The sequence below is a fragment of the Cervus elaphus genome, chromosome 31 (assembly GCF_910594005.1).
Source record: "Cervus elaphus chromosome 31, mCerEla1.1, whole genome shotgun sequence".
NCBI classification, from domain to species: domain Eukaryota; kingdom Metazoa; phylum Chordata; class Mammalia; order Artiodactyla; family Cervidae; genus Cervus; species Cervus elaphus.
Window position 1 is genome coordinate 46,080,249 of NC_057845.1, and position 10,728 is coordinate 46,090,976.

The 10,728-nt window shown below is 37.3% G+C and overlaps 1 non-coding gene across 1 annotated transcript; it reads left to right on the top strand.

The window, feature by feature from the left end:
• Window positions 1–2,824: 2,824 nt before the first annotated feature.
• On the top strand, window positions 2,825–2,931 carry LOC122687632. The gene has a single exon (XR_006339197.1). It is a non-coding gene; the product is annotated as a U6 spliceosomal RNA (small nuclear RNA).
• The last annotated feature ends 7,797 nt before the right edge of the window (window positions 2,932–10,728 follow it).

Sequence of the window (10,728 nt, forward strand, 5' to 3'; positions counted from 1 at the left end):
ATTCCTCTCTTACTCCAGCCTAAAACTAAGATCATGGCATCTGGTCCCATCACTTATGGCAAACAGATGGGGGAAACAATGGAAACAGTAACAGACTTTATTTTCTTGGGCTCCAAAATCACTGCAGATGGTGACTGTAGCCATGAAATTAAAAGACACTTACTCCTTGGAAGAAAAGCTATGACCAGCCTAGACAGCATTTTAAAAAGCAGAGATATTACTTTGCCAACAAAGGTCCATCTAGTCAAGGCTATGGTTTTTCCAGTAGTCACGTATGGATGTAAGAGTTGAACTATAAAGAAGGCTGGGTGTCAAAGAATTGACGCTTTTAACTTGTGGTGTTGGAGAAGACTCTTGAGAGTTCCTTGGAGTATAAGGAGATCAAACCAGTCAATCCTAAGGGAAGTCAATCCTGAATATTCATTGGAAGGACTGATGCTGAAGCTTGAATACTTTGGCCATCTGATGTGGAGAGCCGACTCCTTAGAAAAGACCCTGATGCTGGGAAAGATTGAAGGCGGGAGGAGAAGGGGACAACAGAGGACGAGATGGTTGGATGGTATCACCGACTCTGTGGGAATGAGTTTGAGCGAGCTCTGGGGAATGGTGAAGGAGAGGGAAGCCTGGTGTCCTGCAGTCCATGGGGTCACACAGGGTTGGACCTGACTGAGTGAACAACAACGACTGAAATACCTAACTGACTAGTCTGGGTTTTTTTTTTTTGTTACAACTGGAAAAGTGGAAAAAAAATTAAGTATAACATGCATATACTTACACTCAAATTATAGTCATGTAGGATGATGAATTTTCATAAATTGAACATATTTAAGAAAACATGGGATATTAGGATTACATATACACAGTATTATATATAAAATGATTTTTAGTTGCTAAATTGTGTCTGACTCTTGCGACCCCATGGACTGTAGCCTGCCAGGCTCTTCTGTCCATGGGATTTTCCAGGCAAGAATTCTAGAGTGGGTTGCCTATTTCTACTCCAGGGGATCGTCCAGACCCAGGGATTGAACATGCATTTTCTCCTGCTTGGCAGGTGGGTTCTTTACCAGTGAACCACTTGAGAAGCCATATATAGAAACATATAAAATGGATAACTAAAAAGAACCTTCTGTATAGCACAGGAAACTCTGCTCAATACTCTGAAATGGCCTATATGGGAAAATAATTTTAAAAAGAGTGGATATATGTATGTATATAACTGAATCACTTTGCTATACAGCCAAAACTAACACGGCGTTGTACATCAACTATACTACCATAAACATTAAGCAAAACAAAATTCAGCTCAAGAAATAACACTGCCAGCATCCCAGAATTCCACTCTGTCTACTTCCCGTCACTGTTGCAAAAATAAAACCCATTTTCCTGTCTTGTAACAGTATATACGATTTTACCTGTGTTGGAAATATATATGCATATACACACATACATATGGTCAAACAGTAGAAACTCTTTTCTATATAATTTCTTTAACATTTACTGTTTGTGAATATCTGTATTTTTGTGCACAGTTAAATTGTTCATTCTGTTTGCTGCATGGAATTTCATTGTGAGAAAATACTGCAGTGTACTTCACCACTTCTCTATTTTTCAGTGTATTTGTAGTTTCTGAATAGTACTACCATGAATGTTTTGGTGTTTCTTCCTCATGAGCAAATGCATACATTCCCAAGAGTTATATGCTTAGGAATAGAATTGGGAGATTATTGGATAAGCTTCTGTTCAGCTACAGTAAACTTATCAATAGCACTTCAAACTGGTTTCGCAAATTTGCACTCCCAGCCGTAGTATTAGAGTTCTGACTATGCCATATCCTTTAAACACTTGCTATTTTTTAAGACTTTTTTGGTGTAATGGTAATATGTCGTGGTCTAGTTTGCATTTCTCAGAATAAATATGCTTTATATGTTTGTTAGCCGTCTGGATCCCCTTTTCTTGTGCTTGTACAACTTTGTGGCCATTCTTTTTCTCCATTGGCTTGCATGTTATTTCCCCGCCGACTTACAGTGCTCTGTATATTTTAAACATACGCCCTTGGTCAGGTTTATGTGTTACACATATTTTATCTCACTCTGTGGGTTACCTTTTCATCCTTTCTGGGCTCATTTTTGAATAAATTAAAGTTCTTAATTTTTGTATTACCTAATCTGTCATTTTCCTTTCCAATTAGCTCCTCTTTTAGAAATCGTTGTTTACTCAAGTGTCAGAAAGGTGTTTCTGTTTTCTTAAAATTTTATTGTTTTACTTTTCCCTTTATTTTCAGTAAATTTTAACATTTAATTTTATTTGTTCTACTTTAAAATTTTGTTTAGATTGCAGTCCATGTGGAACTGATTTTTGAAGATGGCATGGTATAGGGGTCAAGATAATTTTTTTCATAAGAAAATGTAAGCCAACAGCATTTATTTTATTGACATTTACATATTTAATGGGTATTCGTTGAATTAAATAATATTTATTGAATGAAATAAAAGGCAAGATTATGCTCTGGGTTCACATTTATTTTATATTTTTACTTGTATGTACTATTCTGTTTCTGTCACCAGGAGGTAGACTCCATGAAGGCAGGGATTTTTTGTTTTGTTCACTGCTGTATCCTCAGGGCCTAGAACAGTATCTGGCGTTCAATAAATATTAGTGAGTCAGTGAAATGGTGATTAGGATACTCTCCATCTAATTGCTTTTCTGTTGCCTTCAGTGCGTCTTTTCTGTGAACAACATTTCTTTTAAAGACCATTGTTTCCACTGTCCTATAGTATTTGCTTTGTTACAGGTGACTTGATTCTGACTTCAAGTATTGTTTTCTGTGCTCGCTTCGGCAGCACATATACTAAAATTGGAACGATACAGAGAAGATTAGCATGGCCCCTGCGCAAGGATGACACGCAAATTCATGAAGCGTTCCATATTTTTACATTTCACCCCAAAACAATCAACTTCACCTTTTTCTCAAGTGCACACGGAACCTTCTCCAGAATAGATCACATCCTGGGCCATAAATCTGGTCTTGGAAAATTCAAAAAAATTGAAATCATTCTAGTCATCTTTTCTGACCACAGTGCAGTAAGATTAGATCTCAATTACAGGAAAAAAATTGTTAAAACTTCAAACATATGGAGGCTAAATAACACGCTTCTGAATAACCAACAAATCATAGAAGAAATCAAAAAAGAAATCAAAATATGTATAGAAATGAATGAAAATGAAAACACAACAACCCAAAACCTATGGGACACTGTAAAAGCAGTGCTAAGGGGAAGGTTCATAGCATTACAGGCTCACATCAAGAAACAAGAAAAAAGCCAAATAAATAACCTAACTCTACACCTAAAGCAATTAGAGAAGGAAGAAATGAAGAACCCCAGGGTTAGCAGAAGGAAAGAAATCTTAAAAATTAGGGCACAAATAAATGCAAAAGAAACTAAAGAGACCATAGCGAAAATCAACAAAGCTAAAAGCTGGTTTTTTGAGAAAAAGTATTTTCTGTTTTATCGCCCAGTTGGCTTCTATTGTGCCAGTTCTATACTGTTACACTAGTGCAGCTTTTAAATAGATTGTCGATATATAGTATATGTTTTACAGCTTTGAACTTTATTTTTGCTTTACGTATTCTTGGCCCTTTATATTTCCTATTGATTGAGAACCACCTTTCACAATTTTCATTGAAATAAGTATAACATTTGGAATTTTGTTTGGTCTTGCTATAGATTAATTTGTGGACAATTGTTATATTTAAAACATTGAGCATATGAATCTGTGTGTCACATTTATCGTAAGGAAGTTTTCTTTTTATTCCTAGTTTGCAAAAAGGTCTTATTATCTTTGAGAGATGAATTTTAATTCTATATTGATATAGACTGCCACAAGACAGTTTTTAAAATACAGTCAATAGTTATCTATATTTACCTATACATTTACCCTTTCAAGTGTTCTTTATTCCTTTCTCTATTTTTATGTTTCCAGCAGAGGTAGTTTCTATCTAAAGAACTCCCATTTAGTATTTTTAACGCAGTCCGTCCTGCAACAGATTGTCTCAAATTCTCTGAAAATATCTTTATTCAACCCTTATTTTTGAAGGATGTTTATTATATGTATAGAGTTACAAGTTTGGTTACTTTTTTTTTTTCAAAGGTAGATCCCATTGCCATATGTTCTTTTAACAGATGGCAGTCTTAATTTTTCACCTCTATGTCCCTGAACCTTATTAGAGTTCGGCAGGACAATAGAGAATTGGTTGGTATTAACATTCCTTTCCTCTTCATTAAATTTTTTATAAACTTGTTTATTTTAATTGGAGGCTGATTACCTTACAATATTGTAGTGGTTTTGCCATACATTGCCATGAATCAGCCATGGGTGTACATGTGCTCCCCATCCTGAACCCCCCTCCCACCTCCCTCCCCATCCCATCCCTCTGGGTCATCCCAGTGCACCAGCCCTGAGCACCCCGTCTCAGGCATCCAACCTGGACTGGCGATCTATTTCACATATGCTAATATACATGCTTCAATGCCATTCTCCCAAATCATCCCACCCTCGCCTCTCCCACACAGTCTAAAAGACTGTTCTATACATCTGTGTCTCTTTTGCTGTCTTGCATATAGGGTTATCATTACTATATTTCTAGGTTACTATCTAACTTAGTACTATTACTAAGTTACTATCTTTCTAAGTTACTATTGTTAACTATTTTTCTTCATGTCTTTAACAAAAATTTAGTTTCTTCCTTTTGTAACTTATGTATTCTTAAAAATTTTTACTATTGAAGGTGGCCAAGGAAATGTTGATATTTCTCATGTATTTCCAATAAAAGATGAAGCTAAGCTTTCTCATCTTTGATCTCGTTGATTATTGACCTATCTATCACTCATACATATAAGGGTGATCTTATCCAGGGATGGCCACAACGAGTCCTTGGCCTCGGCATGCGTCCCTCCCACCCACGGAAGCCAGGTCAATGATTACAATGGATCTTTTACTGTCCATTCCCAGGGTTTTATTTTTAAAGGCCACTGTGCCTTTAACAATGTTGTAAATATTTTATGCCCCAACCAGAGACATGGTTATAAGATCTGATTCTGGCCCAGAGGTTCAGATGGCATTGGGGGTATTAATTAATGTATTTTAAACATTGGGGTTTTCTTTCTTTGAATTTGAGATTTTTAAAGTATATCTCCCCCGGGTGAGATGACAAGGACCAGGCGATCGGGGCTGTGTTCCATATACCTTCTTGGCATTCGAGTAGCTCAGGTGTGGGTTTTAGCTGCAGATGCTAAATTTTGGTACCATGTAAGCCTACTTGATTCCTTGGCCTTGGTCTTTTGTTTTGACTGGAGCAGAGGAGTGTGAAGTGTGCCTTTGAGATTTATACCAAGTCGCCTTTTCCAGACATCAGCCTCTACACCTCAGTAGCCTCTAAAATATGCTCTGTATCGTTTGAGAGGGCCTGTCTATGGAGGAACGGGAAGAAGACCAGGAGACTTGAGTAATTTTGCACTGGAGGGAGTTGGTCAAAGCCCTTCCTCTGGTGATTGCAGGGTCCCTGCTGACTGGAATGGCTGAGGCAGTGCCTTGATTAGCAATTGAGTGCCCCAGGTGCTTGCTAAAATGGTTCTGCTGGGTGTGGAGCAATGGCAGGGGGTCCATGGGGCCCCTCCCCCATGCCTTCCCTTGCCTCCCTGGTTTCCTTGGTAGCTCGTCCTGACATTTTTCCCCCTCGGTATGACATTGCGAAGAGCAGGATGATACCTATTTTTAGATGGCTGTGTTTTTAAAACTAGATTAGCACACTTTTTTCTTTCTTTCTTTTTTTTTTTTTTAAACTAGAACCCCTTCTTAACTAATAGCACCGGTTCAGATTCTTTAGGGCTTCCCTGGTGGCTCAGCGGTAGAAAACCCTCCTGCCAATGCAGGCGATGTGGGTTCAATCCCTGGGTTGGCAAGATTCCCTGGAGAAGGAAATGGCAACCCACTTCAGTGTTCTTGCCTAGAGAATCCCATGGACAGAAGAGCCTGGTGGGCTACAGTCCACGGGGTCACAAAGAGTCGGACAAGACTTAGTGACTAAACAACTATCCAAGGACACATTTACTTTCTCGTTCCCTCTTCCTGTCTTCCTGTTAGCCAGTTGCCTTTTCTTCTTTGTCCACATAATGATTCAGTTACACCTGGGATCCTGTAGTGTGCTCTCGGGGTCATCAATGAGATAAGATTGTAGGTAATTATTTGCTTTAACAAACCAAGGGATAAGCTTTTCCTCCATTCACCTCACCCATCTCCATGAAGGGCATGCAACATTGGGTTTTCTGCTATGACTATAACAAGAACTCTGCCCTCCAATTATGCACTTTTTAAATTTTGTGAATGAATTGAGCTCTGTCTGTAACATGCTTTAGAATAGTCTTGCCTAACTCTTCTAATTTACATGTTTTAGAATTTTTTAATTTAGGATCAATATCTGGGTAGTGTCTTAGGAGAAATGACAGATGAAGTAGGTAATTTTTTCTCTTCTCCACATCAGTACTATTGGGCCGCCACCAAGTCTGTTGTGGAACTCCATTAATGTTTTTTTACAAATTTAATTTCTTTGCCAGTATTTAACATTAGGCTGGGAAGTTCTCTTTTCTTTCCAAGTACTTGGTTTTTCTGAAAAACGTTTTTTTTAAAACCAGCCATAATCTCAGTGTGAAGTTATATATGAATCTGGCAATAAGGTCTGAATGCTCCCTTGTCCTCTCAGTAAGGGCATAAAGAAATGCGTACGTTGAAGGGGCATAGCTGTATCTACCATATCATATCTTGAGTTAGAGGCACATTAGAGGAGGCTATATTTTGATTATCATGTAATTATCATGTAATTCTACTCAGCTGCTGTTCTTGCCATTTTTAATGCTTCAGTGCTGCATTCCATACTATTGTGAGAGAAGGAAAGGATCATTTGTCCTATTTGTATTTACACTTGATTAGCTTTTACTGAACCTAATAGACTTCATTCAGGTTGTTAGTGAATTAAATGCCAGTTTGCCTAACTGTGGGTCAGGATTCATAACTAAAGTTCTCGACTGAGTAACAGCAAATTTGAGTGTGGTTTTCTCCAAGTCCTCAAGGAAAAAAAAAATGGCTTAAAAACATGAATCAGATTTTGTTGAAAGTTCAGGCTCAAAGCTCTTATCAGAGTCTCCTTGCTCAATGGTTTCACTATTTCTGAAGCAGTTGTGAATAAGTATTTTTTTCCTACAATTTCTGTTGACTTGCCTTTTCCATATATTAGCTATTGATTGGTTTCCTGTTTCATGATGTAAAATTTTTGTTACACCAGAACATGAAAGGTCAGCAGCCATTTGCTCATCAAAATTTCATTGGTTCTTCCTTTTTTATGTTTTTTTTTCTGAGACATGTTGTTTATATTTTTTTATTCAGTCAAAGGTCTTTGTGTCAAATAGTTGGAATTATACAGTATGTAGCCTTTTCATACTGGTTTCTTTCATTTAATCATATGCATTTAACTTTCCTTCATGTATTTTTACAACTTGATTGCTCATCTATTTTTTGGTATGGACTAATATTCAATTGTCTGGATGTACCAGTTTATTCACTTACTGAAGGCCTTCTTTGTTGCTTCCAAGTCTTGACAATGATGCATTCATCATTGTTGCTATAAAATCAGTGTGGAACTTTTTCTGTAGATGTTTTCAACTCCTTTGGTTAAATGCTAAGGTGTAAAATTGATAGATCATATGGTAATTATAAAATTATGTAAGATGTTGCTGAACTGTCTTCCAAAGCAGCTGTACTATTTTGTATTGCCATCAGTAATTATTGAGAGCTCATGTTGTTCTCTATCCTCACCAGGATTTGATGTTGTTAGTGTTTTGGGTTTCAACCATTCTAATAGGGGTACAGTGGCATCTCATTGCTTTAATTTCCATCAGGACACATGATGTGGAACATCTTTTCCCATGGTTGTCATCTGTATCATCTTTGAGGTTTCTGTTTAACTTTTTTCCCCTATTTTTAAATTGGACTGTTTGCTTTCTTACAGAGTTTTTGAGTTCTTTGCATACTTTGGATGAGTCTTTTATCAGATATGACTTTTTGTGAATACTTTCTCTATTTGTGTCATGTCATTTAATTCTCTTGACAGTGTCTTTTGCAGATCACACGTTTTTAATTTTTAGGAAGTCCAGCTTTCTATCCCTCTTATGGATCACACCTTTGGTGTTGTATCTAAAAAGTCATCTCTGTGCCCAAGTTCCTCCAGACTTTGTCCTGTGTTATCTTCTAGAATTTCATAGCTTTGCATTTGCATTGACATCTGTGATCCATTTTTAATTTTTGTGATTGCATTTGATCTTTTTCATTTTATTAGATAGGTTGTAACAGATGATGTTTAAGCAAGTGTGAGCAACATCAAACCTGTGAGGCTAAAGCCTCTATTTCTTAACTATTTTTAAAGTCGACTACATTATCCTCATCTTATCCTAGCCATTTGAACTGTAATTTATACTTGAGGGGCTCAAGCCATTAGGATGCCGGTGACATCCGAGCATCCAGTTAATAATTCTCATTTATCTTAAGTCACTGCATTTCAGAGTTGGAGGAAAGTAATTTCAGGGTCATATTCACACTTATCAGGGTATAAGTTCAGACCCTGTGTTGAATCTTCCTCTAAGAACCTCATGTAATATTTTATTCCTAACACTCTTTTTTAAAAAATTAATGCTGATATTACTTGTCTTCAACTTCAGAGGCTTGAAATTCTGCAGGTGTCTTATCTCAGCTACATAATTTTCTAATAGGTATCAAAATAGGCATTTTCTTCACTTTCTTCAAAGGCATTCTGTAACATAAGTTCTCTAAGACCTTCAAAAATGAATGGGGCTATTTAACAACTTTCAAAGTCAAACTTCATTCAACTTAACAAATATACCAGCTAATAAATACTTATTTTTAAAAACACCATTTTGAACTCTTAAAATGAATTGGCAAAAACAAGTGTTGTTTCGTCCACAAATGAATGTTCATATAAACAAAAAGTGTGCTAATGGAGGTGCGGTTTGGTATCAGCGTTTAACATCATCCTACCAGTGTTTCACTCACTCTTCAACATTCAGTGGTTCTCCCAGTAAATGCTGTGCTAAGCTCTGTGATTGTGGCTGGAGAGGATTAATATGGAATGATAGAGGAAGAATATACATATGCAGAAGCAAAACACATCTGCCCTAGAGACAGTTTTAGTCTATTTGTGAAGTATTTGCAATACACATGGAAATAACCTAGGAACATGTTCTGAATAAAAACACTTCTCATTAAAATTCTAAAGTTCTTTAGTAAAGGAGAGGAAGGCAAACATATTTTGTACTTTGTTCTGGTTAGATATTATATCAAACATTTTAAGCAAAATTTAATATTTACTTATAATAATGGTCTCTGTACTTCTAATTTTATAGGAGATTCTAAACATAATTGGAGAACCTAAGTTCAAGGTTAAAGGGCCAGAGATGCAAAGTTATTTGATCCCATATCTAATTTATCTCAAAACTCATGTTATTTTTACTATTTCCTGTTACATAGAAAAAAAAGTTGTTCTAAAGTTTTTAAATCACACTGTGGAAAACAAGACAAAAGTCATATTTCAATGTACATTTATACTAAAGTAAAAACATGTCACTCCATCTCTTACTAATGGCAAGATTCAATGTACATATGAAGACATTATTTAAAATCATGGCCAAATCACCAAGGTTACATTCAGACAAATGTACTGGACTTAGACAAAAAGTCTTATTTTTCAAGTAGTGAAGTAAAAAATGTTATGTATATAAAAAAAAAAAACCTCAAATTGTAGCCAATATATAGGGTTACTCTGGCTTCCCAGGTACTTCAGCTGGTAAAGAATCCACCTGCAATGCAGGAGACCCTGGTTGGATTCCTGGATTGGGAAGATCCCCTGGAGAAGGAATAGGCTACCCACTCCAGTATTCTTGGACTTATCTTGTGGCTCAGCTGGTAAAGAATCTGCCTGCAAGGTGGGAGACCTGGGTTCAATCCCTGGTTGTGAAGATCCTCTGGGTGGGGGGGCATGGCAATCTACACCAGCTTTCTTGCCTGGAGAATCCCCTTGGACAGAAGGAACTGGTGGGCTGCAGGCCACGTGGTCGCAAAGAGATGGACTTGACTGAGCGACTCAGCACAGCACAGAACATAGGGTTACTCAGTTAACATACATCATAGATCATGTTCATCATAAGAATGTCCTGAAAAGTGATAATTGAAGTCACTCAGTCATGTGACGCCTTGGACTGTATAGATTCTCCAGGCCAGGATACTGGAGTGGGTAGCTGTTCCCTTCTCCAGGGGATCTTCCCAACCCAGGGATCCAGCCCCGGTCTCCCCCATTGCAGGTGGATTCTTTACTGTCTGAGCTACCAGGGAAGCCCAAGATTACTGGAGTGGGTGGTCTGTCTCTTCTCCAGGGGATCTTCCTGACCCAGGAATCCAGTTGGGGTCTCCTGCATTGTAGGTGGATTCTTTACCAGCTGAGTTACCAGTGAAGGCCCTAAGAATGTCCTAATAGTAAACAATTTGTTGCATTATAAACTTTGAGTCAGTAAATATGTGCTTATGAAAAATGGTCTGTAATATGTTCGGGAAATATTTCTGGCAGGGTATAATGATTATCTCATTGTTTGATTCAAGATTTTCTCAAGT